The sequence below is a fragment of the Fukomys damarensis genome, unplaced genomic scaffold (genome assembly GCF_012274545.1).
Source record: "Fukomys damarensis isolate Sample0158 unplaced genomic scaffold, DMR_v1.0_HiC HiC_scaffold_2, whole genome shotgun sequence".
NCBI classification, from domain to species: Eukaryota; Metazoa; Chordata; class Mammalia; order Rodentia; family Bathyergidae; genus Fukomys; species Fukomys damarensis.
The window spans coordinates 21,885,578-21,908,260 of record NW_022900914.1 but is presented as its reverse complement, the minus strand read 5'-3'; the positions used below and the strand labels follow the sequence as shown (position 1 = coordinate 21,908,260).

At 44.9% G+C, this 22,683-nt stretch overlaps 1 protein-coding gene and 1 long non-coding RNA gene across 6 annotated transcripts in view; both read right to left on the bottom strand.

Annotated features, from left to right (window-relative positions):
• The window catches only part of Mta3 (metastasis associated 1 family member 3), a 214,369-nt gene that overhangs the window by 188,796 nt on the left and 2,890 nt on the right, over positions 1-22,683 (bottom strand). The gene's annotated exons all lie outside the window — the stretch shown is intronic.
• Positions 20,064-22,677, bottom strand: LOC117286151. Its single transcript, XR_004517292.1, has 2 exons — positions 22,245-22,677; positions 20,064-20,390 (listed from the first exon to the last, which is right to left on the bottom strand). It is a non-coding gene; the product is annotated as an uncharacterized LOC117286151 (long non-coding RNA).

Genomic DNA, 22,683 nt, shown 5'->3' with positions numbered 1-22,683 from the left:
CGGTGGAACCACTGAGCTAAATCCCTCACCCTATAAGTATATTTTTTTGGTACCAGGGATTGAACTTGGGTCCTTGAGATTGTGAGGCAGACGCCGGAACCACTGAGCTAAATCTCTGACCCTAAATTAGTTAGTTTGTTTTTGGTACTGCGGATTGAGCTCGGGTCCTTGTGCTTGCAAGGCAGGTAGCAGAACTGCTGAGCTAAATCCCCAGCTCTCTAAATTTGTTTTTGATAGGACAGTTTATACATGGTTGCTAGGATGACTTTTCCCAATGCCTTGCTTTACATGAGAGATAACTCAGGAATTCTGGATATAAAAGACCCCCTTTCCCGTGTCCTTGGGGCCACTCTTGCTCTGCAGAACATACTTCTTTCCTGTCTTCAGTAAATGTACACTTTTATTGCTGTCCTGTGCCTTGTCCAATTCTTTGTCAGGGACACCAAGGACCTGGAGAGAATCCCATGGCGCTCTCCATTTGGTAGCACTGGGATCAGAGGCTTGTACCACTGCCTGGCCCGTTCAGTCTTGACCACCCCAGCTGCCCAGGACAAGAGTTCAGATAGGTGCTCCTAAAATACCTGGCCGAGGAGAGGCTGAGCCTGGCAGATCGCAAGTTTGACGGCTGGATTACAGGCAAGCACCACCATGTCCAGCTCATCTCTTCTTTTTTCTTTGTTTTTGGATCTGGGGATCACACCTCAGAAACTGAGCCAAAAGCAGCCTTTTCTCCTTTTTGCTTCTCTCAGATGTTTTGTCCCAGCGATGAAAAGCTCCGCACAGTACCCTGTGTCAGTCACCTCAGCCATAACGATACAGTATTTCTACCTCTGGAGACATGATTGTGAGAGAAGAGTTTTGCAAGTTACTGTTCCAAAGAGAACCCCAAAATTCAGCAGCCTAAAGAACAATGAAACTCTTTTATAGCATCCAAGATGAGCACCAGTAGGTAACTCTGCTTCTTCAGGTTTCTTAGGGGCCAGGTTCCTTCCCTCTGTGGCTCTTCCATCCCAGAAGCCTGGTGGTAACTCCCTAGTTGAGCTAGGTTATTTCCTTGTCCAAGTTGCACCATCAAGAAGGGAGGAAGAGACCCTATGGAGAAGACACTGCTGACTTCAGGGCTTCCATTCCCTGCTGTTCCTTTACCTCTGCTGATAACCTGGCAAGTGGCCACCCCTCACCCAAACAGCGCTTAGGAGCCAGGCAGGTGCCACATCCCTGTAGTCCCAGAACTCTGGAAGGCTGAGGCAGAGAGATCCTAAGTTCAAGCCCAGCCTGAGAAACATAGAGAGACCCTGTCTCAAAATAAAAAGGCCCAGAGGGGCTGGGGGTTTAGCTCAGTAGCACCGCACCTGCCTTGCAAGCACAAGGACCTGAGTTCGATTCCCAAGACCCCCCCAAAAGGCCCCCAGTTCCAACCCTATACTAAAATAAATAAATAAACAAACAAATAGATAGATAAATAAAGGTCTCCTAGATCTGGGATATGCAGGCTTGCTATGGCCCCTTGCTTAAGTAGGAGAAAGAAAAACTTTCTCTTCACCCTCTGAAGATTTGATAATTGAGTCTATGAAATAAACTGACAGTAGACAGATTAAAAGGAGAAAGCCCATTTTAATTATGTGCATGCACATGGGAGTCCCACGCAATATTAGGCTTGAAGAAGGGCCAGATGATTGACACTTACATAGTATCCTGAGCTACAGAAAGGAATAGCAGCTTGGGGCTTCTGGGATATGGTGGTGACACGAGTTATGGGAGGCCGAAGAGAGGACATGCACAGGGAGCAAAGTTTGTCCTGCTGTGCAGAGGAAAAGTCTCAGTTAATGAACAATCCTCAGAATCAGTGGATAGTGACATACACACTCTTTCTTTTTCCTTCCTTCCTTTCTTCCTTCCTCTTTCTTTCATTCTTTCTGTCTTTTCTCTCTTTCCTTTCTTTCTTCTTTTCTCCCCCCACTTCCCTTCTCTGCAGTGCTGGGGTTCATACCGAAAGCCTAGAGCATGTGAGCCGCACCCTAGCCTGCTGCTCCCTAGCTCTTGCCGTGTGACTGATGACAGAAGCCATCTTGAATCTCTCCCAGCAAGAAGGCCATCATCAGGCAGCCCACACGGATACCCCCCATCTGCTCTTTCACTTTGAACCTCCCTCTCAGACAGCCATGAGCCAAAACAAAACTCTTGTCTCTATAAGATGAAGGAAGAGGAGGAGGAAAGCAGAGGCGACACCTGTGACAGTCTGCGGAGCTATTCATCTTCCCTGGCTGCGGAGGGCCCCAGAGAGACAACCAAGTTCCTCTGGGAAGACTCTGTCTTTAGGCAGACACAGGAGCTTCAGAGAAAGCCCCTTCCTCTGTCTCAAGGAGAAAGAAGGTCAAGAAGTAGGGAGGGAGGGGAAGATCGACCTCAAAATACGCAACATGCCGAAGTGCCATGCTCGGGGCTCTCTTTCTCTTCCTCCTCGTCTCCTCTGCCTCCCTCTGTCTCTCTCTCTCTCTCTCACTGGGAATTGAGCACACAGCCTTCATGGCATCCTACATCCCCTGCCCTGTTCATTTGTACTTTTGATTAATTAATTAATTTTGTGGCACTGGGGAATCAAACCTGGGGGTGATCTACCATGAAGCTATATTTCCAGCTTTAATTAATTAGTTAATTAATTAACTTTTGCAGTACTAGGAATTGCACCTAGGGCTCTCTTAACTGAGCTATATCCCCAGCTCTTTTATTTTTTATTTGGAGACAGAGTTCTCACAAAAGTTGCCAAGTTGGCCAGGCTGGGCTCAAACCTGCATCCTCCTGCCTTACTTTTCCAGGGTGCTGGGATTTACAGGCATGCACTACCATGCCAGGCTTAGGGTATCGTTTTTTGAGCCCACCACCTGGGAAGAGAGGGAGAATGGATTTGGTAGGCATCCAGGTATTCGGTCCCATAGTGGTGATGAAGTTAACCCACATTAAAACTGTGAACCAAGGTTCTACTGAAGTCTAAATTACTTTAAGGTATATTTTAATATGTTCACATCCCCTTCCACTTTCTCTGTCCCCACTCTAGTACTCGTGTACCCTTTGTTCAGGTTCATTAACTGAGTAGACTAAATTTTGATTAGTAGCTGTAAGCAGGTCAATCACAGTGTCTTTCATTTCATTTTTTTGCTTTGTTTTTGAGGCAGGGTCTTGCTGTATAGTTCAGGCTGGTCTGAAACTCACTTTGTAGCCCAGGCTGGCCTTGAACTCACGGAAATCCTCCTGCCTCTGCCTCCTTTCCAAGTGCTGGGATACAGGAAAGTGCCACCAAGCCTGCCCGGCTAATTCCAATTTTAATTACTAATATTTATTTATTTATTTTTTAATTACTAATATTATAACACTCAAGTTTTACCTTGCACTTCACGTAATAATAGATAGATTACAAAAAGCCTTAGGAAAGGTTAACAATGGCCACAGGATTTTAGGAGGTCTACAGAGAGAAAGCAAAGGCAGAGGGCAGTGATACGCCTAAAGGATCCCTGTAGGTCGTTAGATAAGATTAACGAAGCCACCCTAAAGGCCCTGAAGTATGAGGCAATCAGGTCTGGAGGATGGGACAGGTAGCTGTAGCTATGCAAGTGCTGGCTTGAAATGGGCCATGTTACATACACAACCTGAGAAACTGTGCAGAGCTGAAATCCTCCCCACTCCGGACAGGTGGAGGGTCTTTGCCCTGTGATTTTCCTTGACCAGACTTGTTAGCCAGTTTGGGGGTGTCCCTACTTTCAAGGGTTTCAGGTGTGGTGGGGGCTACATCTTGTGTATTTGATAAATTCGTGTGCTTTTTTGGGGGGATCAAACTCTGGACTTTGCGCTTGCAAGGCAGGCACAGTGCTACTGAGCTAAATCCCCAGCCCTAAACTCATGTGCTTTTTAAATTTTTGCAGTATGGGGAAATCAAATGCGTGTCTTGTGCATGCTAGGCAAGTGCTCCGCCACTGAACCACAGCCTTCTCCTTTATTTTATTTTTTACTTTGAGACAGGGTCTCACTAAGCCACCCAGGTTGGCCTTGAACTAATGTTTCTGGCTCAGCTTTCCAAATACCTGAGATTCCAGGCATGTGTGTCCAGCAGCGGCTTGGTTTTGCTGATAACCTTTGATATGCTCATACATTCAAATGCTCCTGTTATAATTTGATAAGTGAATTTTTTTATCAGCGTGAATAAGTAATTTATTTATGTAGTTGCACACAAAGTGTAGAGCCACGGTACTTGGCTCCAAAGGGAGCAACTGAGGGTGAGGCACCTCTCTCAAGCTGCTGTTCTATATGGCAGGCAAGAACTCAGAGCACAACACAGCCTTCTCTTCATGCCTAGCACATAATCACATATAAAAAGTATTCAAAGACTGGAGATTTAGCTCAGTGGTTCCACCACCTGCCTCACAAGCACAAAAAAAAACCAAAAGTTTTCAAAAATGGGTTGCAAGGGGGCCAGGGATTTGGCTCAGTGGTTCTGCCACCTGCCTTGCAAGTGCAAGGGCCTGAGGTTTTTTTTTTTGTTTTGTTTTGTTTTCTTTTGGTACTGGGGATTGAACTAGGGTGCTTTTGCACTTGCAAGGCAGGCCCGAACTGCTTTTTTCTTTTGGTACTGGGGATTGAACTAGGGTCCTTGCACTTGCAAGGCAGGCCACCGAACTGCTGAGCTAAATCCCCGGCTAAGGGCCTGAGTTTGATCCCCAGTACCCCCCAAAAAATGGATTGCAAGAGAAATGATTGTGAATGCAGTGGAAGGTTTCCGGGCTACTCCTAGCTAATTAAGTATAAGAAAGAATAGAACTTTGCCTCTACCGGGGCCTTGGCAGCCAGAATTCATGAATTCTTTCTCTAGGAGAAAGTATCCAGTGCTCTGGATGCAGCTCTCCAAACCCTGAGGCGCTATACTGATTTATCGAATGCTCCAGATTTACAGGCAGCAGAAAGTGGCTCTGCTAGATTTGGCCAGCTATCAGCCCCTACCAGTCTGCCCTGGCCAGGCACAAGGAGGGTGGAGAAATGCAGAGGAGACTCTGGGTTCCACCCCACAGCATTGGACTTGCCTCCACAGCAGGGAAACTGACACTTGAATTACTATGCAAATATTTGGTCACCACTCAGCTCAGGAAATGGAGCTAGAGCTGGATGGAGAAGGAGCAGAATCCCTGCTGGGTGTGGTGGTGCATCCCTGTAATCTCAGCACTTGGGAGGTTGAAGTAGGAGAATCACTGCAGATTCAAGGGCATACTGAGACTCTGTTTCAAAACAAACAAACAGACAAACAAAATAACCAGAAAAAAAAAGGAGCTAGACTCTGGCTGGACATGAGTGAAACACGCCTGTGATCCCAGCTCTCTGGGAGCCTGAGGCAAGAGGGTTGCACAATGGAGTCCAACCTGTGTAATTTAGCAAGACCCTGTCTCAGAATAAAACATAGAAAAGGATGGGGACTGTAGTTTGGTTCCCAGCACCAACCCCCACACACCTGCCCAATTTACAAAGTAGCTCAATTCTAGAGGTAAAGGTTTGTAGTTATGCCCTTTGCAAAATGTGCACCGGTTTAAATACACTCTGGTGGTGGTAATCTTGGGGGGTCACAGCTTCTTACTGTTTGCACTTTACAGCTTTGCCCTGGGAAGTGTCTTGCAGATGCTACCAAGCCCACCATAAGTATAGGTCTGTGTTTGGTTGTGGAGGCCCTGAACCTTCTGCCTTCACCCTGGTGATGAGAGGCTCCATGCAATCTCGGTTTCACCTTAAGACCACACCTAGGCTTCTGGTCTTCCCTGAGCCACCATGGTGCTGCCTAGGGATCTCATTCCAGTGGGGCTGATCACTCCTTCTTGAAAGAGGAACAAAGAACATTATTCAAACCAAGGGCCACATCAAGAGCCATGCCCAGCAATTTTATCTTTTTTTTTTTTTTTTTTGAGACAAGGTCTCATTACATAACCTGGAGTCGTCTTGAACCTGCTGGGTTGCCCAGGCTGGCTTCAAACTCATGATCCTTCTGCCTCAACCTCTCAAGTGCTGTTTTTTGTTAGTTCCTGACCTAAAGTAAAGAGTACTATACTTTTACATAGGCCTACTTTCTATTTTATTTTACTTATTTGGCACTGGGGATTGAACTCAGGTCCTTGCCCTTGCAAGGCAGGCAGTGGAACCACTGAACTAAATCCCTGGCCCAACTTTCTATTTTAATGTCCTAATGTTTTGTATACTTGATAATTGTCCTCCTCTCGGCTTTCCCCCTATAGTGTGTGTGTGTGTGTGTGTGTGTGTGTGTGTGTGTGTGTGTGTGTGTGTGTGTGTGTGTGTGTGTGTGTGTGTGTGTGCACACGTGCGTGCGCCCTATAGTTAATCTATAGTTTTGTTTTGTTTTGTTTTAATTACTTAATCTACAGTTACAGCTGTTTAAATGGGCTTTGGCTGAATTCACACGCATGGGTTGTGGTTATGAGATTCCTTAAATGCTTTTACAGTAGCATCTCAGTTTATGAATGCCTCTGTTCAGGATTGTTCACAAAAAGAAGTGTTTCTCCTGCCTCAGTCTCCGAGTGCTGGGATTACAGGTGTGCACCACCCTGCCCGGCAAGAAGGAAATTGTAGAAAAGCATGAGCGTGGTATTTGTTTGACTGATATGGCCCTGGAGTACAAGATGGGAAAGTCGACAATCTCGACTATTTGGAAGAATAAAGATGCCATCAAAGGGGCTGATACGGCACGAGGAGTAACAATGTCAACCAAGAAGAGGACACAAGTGCTGGAAGAGGTGGAGAAACTTTTGTTAGTGTGGTCAAATGAGAAAGAGCTGGCAGGTGATAGCATTAGTGAAGCTATGGCCTGTGAAAAAGCCAGGAAATTGCAGAGCGATTCACTGCAAGAAACCCCTCTACAAGTGCAACAAGTGATGAATTTAAAGCCAGGAGAGGGTGGTTTGATAAATCCCACAAGAGAAGTGGCACTTGCAGAGTGATAAGACATAGTGAGGCTTCCTATCCTGACAAGGCCTCTGTAGAAGCCTACAAGAAAGATTTCATGGAATTCATGAAGGCAGAAGGATATGTCACTCAACAAGTGTTCAACAGCGATGAAACAGGGCTCTTCTGGAAGAGGATGCTGAAAAGAACCCATATCACACAAGAGGAGAAGAAGGCACTGCCAGGCACAAGCACTTGAAGGACAGAATGACCCCTTTGATGTGTGCAAATGAGGACAGATTGACCCCTTTGAGGTGTGAAAATGCAAGTGCTGATCTGAAGATGAAGCCACTACTGGTGTACATTCCCAGACGTCTGCTGCACTCAAGGAACAGAATGTGAACAAGGCCAGACTGCCTGTCATGTGACCCAGTGCAAAGGCTTGGGTCACAAGGCAATTGTTTATGGAATGGCTGCATGAGGTATTGGCATCCACCATTAAGAAATATCTTTCTGGGCTGGGGATTTAACTCAGTGGCTCCGCCACCTGCCTCACAAGCACAAGGACCAGAGTTCAATCCTCAGTATAGGAAAAAAAAAAAGAAAGAAAGAAATATCTTTCTGACAACCAGCTGCCTGAAAGGTGCCTTCTTCTGACGGACAGTGCCCTGGCACAACCTCCAGCTTTGGTGGATAATACAGGCACTGAGTAGGACCTCATAAAGGTCAAGTTCCTTCCAGCCAGCATGACACCTCTTCTGCAATCCATGGACAAGCAAGTGATCTGCAACTTGAAGAATCTATACACAAGGGTGCTCTTCACCAGCATTTTAATGTCACTGGTGAGAAGGCCTTGACTCTGAAATAATTCTGGAAGAAACACATCGGTGTCCTCCACTACAACAACCTCACTGACAAAGCCTGGGGAGATGTCACTTACTGGACCTTAAACTCGGCCCGGAGGAAACTGGCCAGGATGTGTCACTGCAGGTGACTTTGAAGGGTCCTATGCACAGGGAGTGGAGGAGACTGTGTCCAGGGGCAGGGGTATGGGTGCGGATATCCACGGTGCAGACATAGAGGAGCTTGTTCAGCACCGTAAGGAGGAGATGGTGACGGAGGAACTTGCTGAGCTCCAGTGTGAGCAGCAGAAGGTGCTTGCCGAGGAGCCTTCCACTGGGGAGGAGGAAGACAGAGAGGAGGTGAGCAGTGATGTGATAAAAATCCATCGTGGAGAAATGGAATGAGTGCCAGGATTTCTTTGAGACGCACCACCTCGACATAACTGGAATGGACAGTTGAATCTGATGAAGAATAACATGGTTTCTCATTCCCAGAGGGTTATGTGGTGCAGGAAAAACAAGTGACATTACACAGATTTTCCATCAAAGTTGACCCTGCAGTGCCAGGGATCTAGCTTAGTGGCACTGTGCCTGCTTTGCAAGCACAAGGTCCTGAGTTTGATCCTTGTTACTGGAGTGGGGGGGACTTTTTGACCCTGCAACTAAAAGACAAAGAAGAGAGGAAACTCCCAAAGGATCCCTAATGTCTTTATGGAGGGGGACTTTCCCTCCAAATAATAATCTCTTTCCACCCACTTTCCTGCCCTCCACACCAGAAGTCACCTCAGGTAAGTTTAGTGTTCTCTCTCTTCATCCTATACTGTACTGTACTGTACTTTATAAAATTTATATTTTGCTGTACCAGGGATTGAACTCAGGACCTTGCACTTGTGAGGCAGGAGTGGCACCACTGAACTAAATCCTAGGCCCCATTTCATATATTTTTGTGCTTAAAGAAATATATATGGTTCAGAATTGATTAAGCTTATTTACATTGGGGAAATTTGATTTGGTTCACAACCAACTCAGTTTGTAGCCAGAATTGAGTTTGTGAACCAAGGTACCACGGTAGTTTCAAGCGTGCATCCATTTCCTTCTTTTCTAATGTAAGAGTATGGCCATTTTGTAAAACGAACCCTGAACATTGCCTTGATTGTGTGTGGCTGCAAACAGAAGACTTCTGTACCACCTTTGCTGGGTAAGGAGAGAGGGTGTCACCACAGAAACCTGGAAACTGGGCTGGGGAGGGGCTTTAAATCAGAAAAGGATTATATTCCAGGAAGAAATATCCACTTTCTATGCTTAATAAAAAGCCCAGCTCAGAAGAAAAGGAAGCAATATTTCTGTTGCTTTTTATAGTTTATCTCTTCTGCTGCTCCACTGAGACACAGGTGTGGCCAAAACTCCCTCTCCCTGTAGTTTAACAAGCACAGACTGAGCATGTACAAACAGAGCTTTAAAAATAAACACAAGGAGCCGGGCGTGGTGGCACACGCGTCATCCCAGCACTCGGGAGGCTGAGGCAGGAGGATCGCTGTGAGTTCGAGACCAGCCTGGGCTACACAGTGAGTTCCAGGTCAGTCTCACTACATAGGGAGACCCTGTCTCAAACAAACAAACAAATAAACACCAAAAAAATAAAAAAATAAAAAAATAAACACAAGGGGCTGATGCAGGAGGACCACTGCAAGCTTGAGGCCAGCCTGGGCTACACTGTGAGTTCAAGGGCCAGCCTGAACTATATATCAAGACCCTGTCTCAAAAAAACCCAAAAACAAAAAACAGAAAAAACCCAAAACAGGGCCGGGGATTTAGCTCAGTGGTTTCACCACCTGCCCCTCGCAAGCACAAGGATTGGAGTTTGATCCCTGGTATGGTACAAAAAAAAAAGAAAAGAGAAAGAAAAAAACCCCAAACAAAAACCCCACAGGGGTCGTTGGTCTAGTTCAGTGGTAGAGCACTTGTCTAGCATGTAAGACATCCTAGGTTCCATCCCAAGCACTATGAAAAAGAAATTAACAAACAATAACTACAATTTCTTTTCAGACAGGGTCTCACTATGTAGTTTGGGGTGTCCTTGAACTCACCATGTAGCCCAGGCTGCTCTCAGACTCATGTGTTTGCCTCAGCCTCTCAAGTGTTGGGATTACTGGCATGTGCAACACCCCTGGCTAAACAATAACTACCTTTAGGCCTGCTGTACAAATGGAAATATAAAGCATAATATGTCTGCTTGTGTACAAACAGCTTAGAAATGGCGGGGTAACAGCTGGGGATGTGGCTCAGTGGTACAATACTTGTCCGGGTTGTTTGTTTTGTTTTCTGGTGCTGGGGATCGCTACTTGGGACCCCGTGCTTTTGAGGCAGGTGCCACTGAGCTACATCCCAGGCCCTTGCCCTGCTTTTGATACCCAGAACTAACAAGAACCAATGAATACAGCACAACCCTGTTACCCTAAGATTGTCACGATTTGCCTAGATTTCACACTGTAGACCTGGGATTCTTCAAGCTTGCACTTCTGTCTCTCAGTCTGAAGTAGAGGAGGGCAGGGAATCTGAAATCCAGCCAGGCCTTCCTCTGCCTGTGCCCCCAGTGGTCTCTGACCAGCCTGGGTCACCAGTGTCCTGGTGCCTCTCAGCCCATCAGGGTCTTCCTCTCTCCTGGTCACTCAGCACCTAGTCTGGGCTTCAGGTTGGCTGGGCCCACTTTTCCAAAGGCTGCTCCTGGTGCTCCTTATTCTCCACCCCGCAAGTTCTGTCCTATTCTCTCTGTCCCGCGTGGCCATCCAAAGAGTGCATCTGAGGATGCTGATGAGCCTGGATGTGCCCTTCTGAGTCTCAGGAGGGTTAGGTGTGTACTCGTGTTGGCCAGGTGGCCTCCAGGCCACTGCTTCAGCTTCCCAAGTAGTTGAGATGACAGGCTTGTGTCACTGTACCCAGTTTACTTTTCCCGTGTCATGGAATAAGTAATACATATCTTCATATTCTTCCAAAGAATCAGCCTGTTTTTCTCCACAAAGAGCCGGACAGGAAATGTTTCAGATTTTTTTTTCCCCTTCCCTGTTCCGGGAATCAAACTCAGGACTTTGCGCTTGCCAGGCTGGTGTGGCGCCACTGAGGTGCAGCCCTGGCCCCGTTTTAGGATTTGAAGGCCACACAACCTATCACAACTACTCAGTTCCTCCTCTGCAGTGTGAGTTTTCAGACGTGTTTAGGAATGGGGATGGCCATGGGCCAGTAAAACTTTTAAAATTTCAATTCATTTATTTATTTACACTTTTTGAGACTGGATCTTAATACATAGTGCAGCCTGGCCTCACACTTGCAGCAATCCTTTTGCCTCAGCCTCCCAAGTATTGGGATTACAGCTATGCACCACCATGGCTGGCTCGCCAATAAAACTTCATTAATAAAAACCTGTTTATAAAAACAGGTCATTGGAGCTTGGTGTAGCGGCACATGCCTGAAATTCCAGTTACTCAGGAGGCTAAGGAAGGAGGGTGGAAAGGTCCAGATCAGCCTAGGCAATTTAGCAAGACCCCGTTTCAAGGGCCAGGGATTTAGCTCAGTGTTTCCACCGCCTGCCTTGCAAATGCAAGGACCTGAGTTCGATCTCCAGTACAAAAAAAAACAACAACCCTGTTTCAAAATAAAATTTAGGCTGGGCATGGTGGCACATGCCTGTAATCCCAGCACTTGGGAGGCTGAGGCAGGAGGATCACTGTGAGTTCGAGACCAGCCTGGGCTGCTTACTGAGTTCCAGGTTAGTCTCAACTACATAGTGAGACCCTGTCTCAAAAAACCAAAAAAAAAAAAAAAAAAAAAGAAAGAAACAGAAATACCTGCAGAACCAGTTCACATCCTGAAACATTCAGTGCCTTTGCCAACAGAATTCAGTTCTGGAACGATGATAAAATCAGAACCCACCTCAGGCGCTACCCTGTTTATGCCTGATCCCAAAGTCATGGATCATGGGCAGTCCTATCTGGAAGATGAAGGTATGTACAGCACTAGAAGCTGAAATAGACTGCATAAAGAGCTACAAAATGTGGGAAGTTGCAAATGATGATGAAAAAAATTATGCAGTGGGTAACTGACATGCACAATATAATTGAAATCAAGTTTTTCCTGGGCCGGGGATTTAGCTCAGTGGTTCCACTGCCTGCCTCGCAAGCACAAGGTCCTGAGTTCGATCCCTGGTACCAAACAAAACAAAAGTTTTTCCTTGGCATTTTTCAATATGCAGTTTGATAAATCATGTAAGTGATTCACACATAAAGTCTGAATGCAAGCCAAACAATATAAATGATTGTTTAAGTGATACAGGTTGAAGTATTAGTTCACATTTGATGAGTTTCAATGATTTATAAGAAAGCAAAAAAAAAAAAAGCAGTGATAAACACCAATAAGATTAAAATCTGAATTATATATATGTTTACATATATATACATTTATATGTGTTCTAAATTTTCAAAATTAATGGCAATTAATTTAGAATGGTGTGTGGAAGGATATGTTCTTTTTTTTTTTTTCCATTTCTCTGAGCTGTAATAAAATATCCAAGTGTTATAAAAAAATTTAAAAAGGCGGTATAGCTTAGTGGTTAAGCACTTGCCTAGCATGCATAAACCCCTGGATTTAATCCCTAACAATGAAAAGAGCCCCACAGAAACCAAAAAATAGAACCTTAGGGCTGGGGATGTAGCTCAAGGTAACAGGGGCTTAGTAATGTGAAGTCATGTGTTCAATCCTGGCACTAAGGGCGGGGAATGGCAACAAAAACAGGTCATGGTTTGCTGACTTCTATTCTAGAGTATCTAGTATTTTCCGTCTTTTTAGTGCTTAGAACGTCAATCTAGCCAGAATGGCCTACATGACAAGTGAGAAGCAGGGGTCCCCTGATTAAAGGCTGAGTTCCCAGGTACAAGATTCTTTGTCTCTGGGTTGTTCAGTTTTGTTTTGAGATAGAGAAATTCAGGATGGCCTTGAACTCACTGTGTAGCCCAGACTGGCCTTGAACTTGATCTTCCTGCTTGCCTTGATCACGCCTCAGTCTCTGGGTGCTGGGATTATAGGTGTGCACCACCGCCAGTCTGAGATGTTCAGTTCTAAGGACATTTGTTAAATTGAGGTTGACTGATCCAAACTCAGTGATTCCTAATCCATCCTCAAATTCTCAACGGGGATCAGGCATCCTGAATAGTTCTGTTATTCTCAAAAGTGCCTTAAACGTATAACAGAGAATTTGGGAAGTCACTGAAGAAAACAGCGTCCACAGCAGGGGTAGCCAGAAGTGGCAGCCTCCTCTATGCCCAATGATGATCTAGCAAGACTGGAGAAGCTCAGCGCAGAGCATTCTTCTCTGGTGCCCATGGGGACTGATTCAAATGAAGTGGCAATATTATTTGTGTACCTGGAGTTATCAGAGTCTGGGAGAAGTGATGGTTCCATGGCTATTAAAATTGGAATTTCCTTAAGGGGTTCTGTAAATCAGGGGTTGTCTCAGTAATGTCTAATATATTTAGGTTTTTTTTTGTTTGTTTCTTTTTATTGAGTTTATTGGTACAATCTAGGTATACTATACAGTTACATTCATCATTGGGATTCTGTACCTTTACATAATAGGTCTTGATTCTCATTTTTTCCCCTTGTCCCTGCCCTCCCTTCACCCCCTCCTCCCCTCCCCATTTACAAACACTTTATTTCCATTTTTTCAGTTTCTCATATTTTTTTCCTCTCCCTTATTACCTTTCCCCCACCCTTCCCACTTTCCCTACACCTTTAGCCCTTTACTTCCTATTTCACATTATTAATTATCTCATTAGGATCCTGTGTACTACTATAGTTTTTCACACCAAAGAAACTATTCGGTATTTCAGTTAAAGAAATCTCTGTATGAACATTATTGTTTCTTGCTCTTATAGTCTTACCTTATCTTTTTTTTCATTATTTAGAGAATACTTTATTAGTTTCTGTAATCAAACCCACGTAGATATGACCTTACATATTTAGTACGATGTGTTACCCCTGTATACATGGAAAAAGAATAAAAAATAAAAATTAAAAAATTAACATTTCTAGACCAATATGGCTGTTCATTATATTAGAGCAGTATGTTACGCATCGATAGTAGCAACAGCTTTTCCAGGTTCTGCAGTCATCTGAACAAAATTATAGACATTCAGCACATTCCATTAAACAAAACAAAACAAAACAAAAATAAACAAAGAAAAGAATAATATCCAGAAAAAAGCAAAGTTCTGTTGCTGCTGTGGTACCTGGCACCATTTTTTTTATTAGCATCTTAATCATCATCTGGAACTATTTATTTTTTTAAGACAGGGCCTCACTATGTAGTTGAGACTGACCTGGAACTCACTATGTAGCCCAGGCTGATCTCAAATTCACAGTGATCCTCCTGCCTCAGCCTCCGAAGTGCTGGGATCACAGGTGTGCGCCACCACGCCTGGTTTAATGTCTTATCTATTTAGAATGTAAATGTCACTCCTGCATTGGTTACAAGGGTGAAAGCACAATGGAGAACAAATTGAAAGTCTTGACTCCGTCCACAGAGGTCAAGCAGGACCTCTCCTCTCCAGTCCTAGAAGTGCTGTGGCTAGTGAGACAGAACACTACCTTGGTGCTGATTGCTTGCTAATCCTTTGAGGCTGTGCCCAGAGGAGGGAATGTCTTGGCAGCCTCCAAGGAAATTGATAAGCCTATTTTCTTTTCTTTGGAAATTTATACTGGCCTCTGGTCTAATTGCTCTTGCAGTTTCATCTATCACAATAGCAGGTAGTGAAGGGGTAGAAAAGCTTCTAGGTGTCCTATGCTCCAAAGATTTTTGTGATTACTTCCTTTGGGAAAGGAAAAATCCTACTTGGAAGACCTAAAATTTTAGCAAATATTAGGCAAGGGCAAGGTGCTCCATGGGAGACAGGATGTGATTTTACTCAGCCACACTGCAGTATGGAGCCTGGAATCCTGAACAGCTGGGAAGGCAGCAGCAGGCACTTAATTTCATCAGTTTTTGTTGAGCCATAGGCTCTGCTTTCAGATCCAGGCCAGAGACAGCCTTAACCCAGCCTGATTGCATCTTCTGCAAGCCATCTTTAAAAACTACAAGTCGGGTGTAGTGCTGTGCACCCTTAGTCTCAGTTACTGAGGCTGAGGCAGAAGGATTCCTTGAATCTAGATGTTTGTGAAACCATTTCAAAAAATTAAAAACACCACCACCCCTACAAGGGTTCCAGGTGCTAGTACCTTTCAGCTTTTCACTAAAGATTTATCATTCTTTAATAACACATAAGGATGTTGGGCTGGGGATTCAGCTCAGTGGTTTTGCCTCCTGTCTTACTAAGCACAAGACCGGAATTTAATTCCTGGTACCAGAAAAAAAAAAATGTGCTCAAAGTAAATGGAGGCAAATTTTTGAGGCTTGTTTTTGTTTTTCCAATCTAGAAAGGCAATGAGATCTTACACACACAAGAATTGGACATTTAACCACAGTTAAGAACTGAAGTTCTTAAATTCAATACTGTGTTTTTTGTTTTGTTTTGGTACAGGGTCCAAACTCACAACCTTGCGCTTTCAAGGCAGGTGGCGGAACCACTGAGCAAAATCCCTGGCCCAACTGTAAAATATAGTATTTTTGTTTTGTTTTGTTTTTGCAGTACTGGGGGTCGAACTCAGAACCTTATGCTTGCAAGGAAGGCACAGTGCCACTGAGCTAAATCCCCAGCCCTAAAAATAGCATTTTATTGCTTTTTTTTGGTACCAGGGATTGAACTCGGGTCTTTGCGCTTGCTAGGCAGGCCACTGAACCACCGAGCTAAATCCCCAGCCCTGCTTTGCTTTGTTTTTTGAGACAGGGTCTCACTATGTAGTGAGACTGACCAGGAACTATCTAGCCCAGGCTGGTCTCACTGAACCACTGAGCTAAATCCCCAGCCCTGCTTTGTTTTGTTTTTTGAGACAGGGTCTCACTACGTAGTGAGACTGACCAGGAACTATCTAGCCCAGGCTGGTCTCAAATTCACAGCGATCCTCCTGCCTAAGCCTCCCGAATTCTGGGACTACAGGCATGTGCCACCACGGCCGGCTTAAAAATAGTATTTTAAATCCTGTATTTGGAGAAAATGCAGTTGGTGTTGAAGAGTGTATCAGTTATTAAGCGTGGAGCTAATGCTATTTTGGTTGCATCTACAATGGGGAGATCATTTCCAGGAAGGCCATACTGCTTTGTTCCAGTCAACCCTGGAGCAAAGGCAATCCTTTCTGCAAGGCAGAAATAACAGTACTGGGCACAGGGAAAGGGGGGCTGGGGCCATGGGGCTTGAAATAGATTGTTATAGGGACAGAAGGGTAAGAACAGCAGGTGTTTTTGAAAGCTGGCTCCCAAACTAGTTAATTTGTGTTCATTAATGTTGGTAAAGGCAGCTCTGCTCTGCAGACCGGATGGAACACAGTGGGAAGCTTTCGATTTGAAAGTCTTTGATTTTTCTTGAGTAGAATCCTCACTCAGGCTGTTTGAAAATGCCCTGTGATGTGACACGGGACAGAGCAGGGAATCCCTCTTTCCTGCTGGGCTCCCCCACTTTCTTCTGGCCCCAGATCCTGAGCACCCAGGCAAGTGCTTGGTTTTCTGAGATGTCAATCTACCACCAGGGAAACATCCTCATACATTTTTCTTTCTGTATTTTCTATAGTTAGGGAGCCAAGATGCGGGCCTCCTGAATGCACATCTAGTTTCTTCTGGACAGCTTAAAAACACGTAACAACTTTATTGAGACGTAAGTCACAATTTGCCCATTTGAAGTGTTCAGTGGTGGACAGATCTTCTTTCCTCCCTCCACCTCCCAGGTCTGCTTCCCCTGCTCACTGTGGGCAGTGACACTCACTGTGGCGAGCCAGACAGGACTGGAATTGATCCCAACAACTTTTCTGACCAGAGTATCTGCTGGGTAGAGTGCCAGGGGAATTCACTGACTTGGGCTAGGGGTCTGCTAACTAAGCAGGGCTTCTACAATACTTTTCAGCGCCAGAAGCTGGCAGACACTGTAGGCATGGGGAAGGCAGTGCCAAGATCTCCACCGAGATGCCAAAATTGAAGGTTTTTTCCTAAAAAAGCCCGAATTTTCCCGGTTGATCAATTCCAGCCTCACTTTACATATACATGAATACTGCCAGTTCAGCACTCAAGAGAACAATGTTTAAATCAACAGTAATAATCATTTATTTCTTCACTGGACAAATAGTTACTGAGCTTTGATAAGGATCCAGGCACTGCTGTAGGAGCTGGGATCCCGTGAACTCACCCCAGGGTCCCGGCTTTCAAAGGAAGTGAGCAGTCTGGTGGGGCGACAGATGGTAAATAAGTAACAGGCAAATGAGCAAGATGATTAACTTTATTTTTCAGAGCAGTTTTAGGTTTGCGGCAAAACTGAGACAAAGATGTATCCTCCCTTCCCCCCCCGAGACTCGGCCCTCCCCATTCCTAGCACCCTGCACCTCAGGGTGCATTTGCTATAGCTGAGGAGCCTGCACGGGCATCATAACCACCTAAAGCCCTTACTTCATCGCCGGGCTCACTCTGGGCGTTGGACATTTGATGGATGTGGACCATTTTTTTTTTGTTACTTTTTTTTTTTTTGGTGGGGATTGAACCTAGGGCCTTGCACATGCTAAACAAGTGCTTTACCATTGAGCTACACACCCAGCTCCATGCCAGACGTTTTTTGTTGTTGTTGACATCTTCATTGGTAAATTTGTATTTTTCCACTCTTAAAAATTGGCTATACTGATTAGTGGGCCTTATTTTAGCAGATTGAACATGCACGTAACATACCCTGATCATTTTCACCATATCTCCCCCTCCTCTGTCCTCAAATTAGATTTTTTGTTTGTTTGTTTTGAGACAGGGTCTCACTATGTAGTTGAGATTGACCTGGAACTCACTATGTAACCCAGGTTGGTCTTGAACTCAGTGATCCTCCTGCTTCAGCCTCCAAGTGCTGGGATTACAGGTGTGTGCCACCACGCCCAGCTAAATTAGATTTGTTTAATGGGGTTAAAGGCATGAAAAAAAAAATAGGTGAGGGCTAGGGATTTAGCTCAGTAGTTCTGCCGCCTGCCTCTCAAGTGCAAGGTCTCGAGTTCAATCCCTAGTACCAAAAAAAAAAAAAAAAAAAGGTTGATATGCTATACTAGGTGGTTAGGGACAGACTCCTGAGGAAGTCACATTTGAACTGAGACTTGACTGATAAAGAACCAGCCACATCTGCTCTCTGACAGAGCGTTCCAGGCAGAGAGTGCAGCAGGTGCCAAGGTACCTGAGCAGTGGTCCATGCTAGGAAGGCTGAGAAGGCTGGGGGTGTGGCTCAGTGGTTTAGTGCAGCCTTGCAGGTGAAAAAAACAAAACAAAGAAAAGCAAATAGCCTAAGGAAAAAAGTAATCTGGTAGGAAGGCAAATGCTGAAATTAAAAAAAAATAAATTAAGGGCATAACCCTGCTTGGTGTGGTGTTGCACACCTGTGATCCTAGCACTCTGGAGACTGACGCAGGAGGACCTCAGTGAGTTGGAGGCCAGCCTGGGCTATAAAGTGAGACCCTGTCTCAAAATGAAACAAAATAAAAGCATAATCCTTGCCTACGGTTTTTTAAAACAAGGCCAAGTCTTATAGTAATCAAGAACAGCTAAGTTTCATATCTATCCTAAACTTCCCAGCCTCTTGACCAAGAAACAACTGTCTACCCCCAGCTTTCAGCCCTTTTAAAATTGGAGGGTCTTGGGCCAGGGATTTAGCTCATTGGCACTGTGCCTGCCTCGCAAGCATAAGGTCCTGAGTTCGATCCCTGGTACCAAAATAAACAAACAAATAAATAAAATAAAATTGGAGGGTCTCACTAAATTGCCCAAGTTGGGCTTGAAATTGAGACTTTCCTACCTCAGCCTCCCTGTTCTGGGATTATAGGCACGAACCATTGTGCCTAGTTTCTTTAGCCCTTTTCAAAATTTTATTTTGTGACAGCTTTTCACTAAATTGCCCAGGCTGGCCTAGAAATTGTGACCCTGCTCTCTCTGCCTCCAGAGTAGCTGAGATTACCGGGGTGCACAACTACACTCTGCTGAAACTATCCTTAAGTGTAGGTCTTTGTAAACTATATGATTACTGTGCATTTGCAGGTTCAATTCTTTTTTTTTTTTTTTTGGTAACCAGGGATCGAACTTGGGTCCTTGCGCTTGCGAGGCAGGAGGTGGAACCACTGAGCTAAATCCCTAGCCTGATAAATTCTTGATGTTAGAATTGATGGACCACTAAAAAAATTTCTTTTTTTTTTGGGTACCGGGGATCGAACTCAGGCTTTTGCCCTTGCGAGGCAGGCAGCGCAAACACTGGGCCAAATCTCCGGCCCTAAATTACTGTCTTTTTTTTTTGTTACCGGGGACTGAACTCAGGACTTTGTGCTTGTGAGGCAGGCAGCTAAAAATTTTAATAAATGCAGTTGGGTATTGTGATCCCAGTACTCTGAGAAGCTGAGGTAAGAGAATTACAAATTCAAACCCAACCTGGGCAATTTAGCATCTAAAATGAAAAGCAGAAACAAGAGCAGAGCACGGTGGTACATGCCTGTAATCCCAGCACTCAGGAGGCTGAGGCAGGAGGATGGCAGTGAGTTCAAGGCCAGCCTGGGCTATACAGTGAGACCCTGTCTCAAACAGATTTGACAGACAGCTGCCTCCCCAAAAGGACTGAAGACAAGCTCAGTGTGAAAGCGCTGGGTCAATCCCCAGTCACACACACACACACACACACACAGACACACACACCCCACACATAGTAAGTATAGTCACATACACACTAGGGTAATATAAACTGAAGAAATTGGAGGGGATCCTCTGTGATGAACATTATGAAAGCATATGTTCAAGTTCAGGGTGAAGGAAAAATGATCAACATTCAAAAACAAGCTTAGGGGCCAGAGATTTAGCTCAGTGGTTCTGATGCCTGCTTCACAAGCACAAGAATCCGAGTTCGATCCTGTCGCGAGCACGAACAGGAGTCGGATCCCAGGCTGTGAGCACTTAAACGTCTCACTCGCCTCGAGGTAATGAAAACTACAAGTGATATGTCTTTAAAGGGGTTTTATTGTCACACAAGCAATGCAAAGCAATATCAAAGCAAATGTCACAACCACAATCAGGAGAGCATTCTAGTCCTTCCCCTCAGTATCGAGACAGATGCAATACTGAGGTATAAGCTGTAACAGGGTTATACGACCTGAGTCCGTGACACCGAGCGCCGGGCTGTCGGGCAGAGATTCGAACTGCAATGTGACGATCAGCTCCGGTTCCAGCAGGGCCTCCGGCAGCAGTCGGTCAAGTCGCGTGACGCAGCGACGAGTGGCAGTCAGGTCGGGTCGAGATGGACGACGACGACTGGTCTTGGGCTAGGGGTATTTATACCCCTAGCTATTCCTTATCGCTCGGGCCAGGTACTCCGGTCAAGCAGGTGGTCGTAGGGTGGAGAATGTTTTGGAGTTTCCCTTTAGCATATGGTCGCAAGGCGGAAGATAAGGAAGCAGATGGTCGCAAGGCGGGCTTAGCTAACAGCTGACGGTCTAGGACAGCAAGGCAGATATTTCTTATCTCAAGCTGTCAGTTGCATTAGGTCATAGCTGTTAGCTAGCTAAGCTGTCAGCTAAGCTGTTGGCTGCTAGTCACACAGGGCACTTTTAACTTATTGATTTTATTAGTTTCTACCTATTGATTACATGCTCAGTACAGATCCCTGGTACCAAAAACAAAACAAAACAAGCTTAGGTGGCTGGGGATAAGGTTCAATTGTACAGTGCTTGTGTAGCTTGCTCAAGGCTCTGGGTTTGACCCCAGCACCCCAGTCCTCCCCCCAAAAAACCTTCAGGAAAGTTCAAGGTTTTAACATTTTACTTTTTTATTATGGATGCTTTCAAATCCATACAAAAGTAGAGCACTTAATGATAATGAGCCTCCTCACGCAGCTCAACAATTACTGACTTGTGACCAGTGGTGTTTCATCTGTCTCCACCCACTTGCCACTGACCTTGACTATTATTATTTCTGTGGTTCTGGGGATAGAACCCAGGGACTCATGCATGCTAGGAAAGTGCTTTACCTGACCTACACCCAGCCCAGCCCTTGCTCATTCTGAAGCAAATATGAGACATTACGTTATTCTTAAATATTTCAGCATATGAAAGTGACCTTTAATCTCGATTTGTCTGATTGATCCCTCTGGTAGCACCTAACTTGCTCTTCCCTCCCTTGGTGTGCTGGATGCAGGCAGAGGAGGAGCTTGCAGAAAGCTAGCCTGAGGTCTGAGGCAGGAAGCCTGCAGAGCTGTGGGGCCCTGAGCAAGTTATCTAAGCTCTTAAAGCCTCACTTCTTCATTGTAAAATGAGGGTAACAAGCGCGATTCTGTGGAAAGTCGATGCATAACACCATCTAGAAAGGGCTTGGTCCTTGTATGGAGCAAGAGTCATAAAGCAATGGGGAAAAGAGTCATTCTAATCTTATGGTAGGGGGATGGGAGGTTTGAGTGAAAATGAAGTGGGGGCTGCTCTGTAATATACCAAAACTATTTGTGCTGTTAATGATTACATAGTGACATTATGGTCTCAGCTGGACGTGGTGGATAACACCTATAATTCCAGCACTGTGGAAGGCTGAGGCAGGAGGACCTCAAGTCTGAACCCAGCTTGGGCAATTTATTTTTTAGATTAAGGTCTCACTAAATTGCCCAGACTAAGTTCAAACTCTGCCTGGCTCATGAATACCTGGGACTATAGGTGTGAGACATCATGCCTAACTAATATTAGAGTTCTCTAGGGCTTGGAATTTAGCTCAGTGTTTCCGGTACCTGCCTTGCAAGTGCAAGGACCTGAGTGCAATACCTAGTACCAAAAAAAAAAAAAAAAAAAAAAAAAATTCTCTTTTCTGTGGTACTAGAGACTGAACCCAGGAAGTGCTGAGTTACATCTCTAACCCTTTCTAGTTTTGTTTGTTTTTGGTACTAGGGATGGAACTCAGGACCTTACACTAGCAAGGGAGGCAGTGGCACCACTGAGCTAAATCCCTGACCCAACCCTTTCTAGTTTTGACAAGGTCTCACTAAAGTGCCTGGGCTGGCCTTGAACCTGGGGTCCTCCTCCCTCAGTTTCAGGAGTAGCTGGGCTTATAAACATGTGCCACTGTGCCAGGCTACCTAAAAAGTTGCCTTTTAATAACACAATCTACTGATTATATAGAGACTGATGTAAACACAAATATGTGTAAATATGAATTAACAGAAGAGCAAGGGCTTGTTGTTTTTTGATACAGGCTCTTACTCTATTGTTCAGGCTGGCCTTGAACTCACTATGTAGCCTAGGTTGTCCTCAAATTCATGGTGATCCTCCTGCCTCAGCCTCCCAAGTGCTAGGATTATAGTCACTTACCACCATGCCTGGCTGGAGTTGACAAATAAACTGCATAGAACTGTGGTGCTCACAAGGTATTTTTATTTCTAAAGCTTTGGAGGCAAACAAGGTGTTCAAAGTTCCCAAACATATCCAGTGGTGCACTGCAAAATGATGGAGAAATTTGGCTTCAACCTAGGGTAAGCAGGTAAGGGTGATAACTTTTCAATGAATTTTTGATGTTTGATGTTACTTCTTTGTGGTTAGTTCCATTTTGAGATGAATCAATTCACCTATCCAGTTTGTACTTATTTAGCACTTTGGAGGAAGAGGTTCGTGGCTTGCTTGGACCAAGAGCAGCACACATGAAGTGGGTTTTCCTGTGTCATGCACCAAGCTACATACCTATCATACAGAGGGCACAGCTATAAATCCAAACCTCACAAATCACATTTAACTTTTTTTTTTTTTTTTTTTT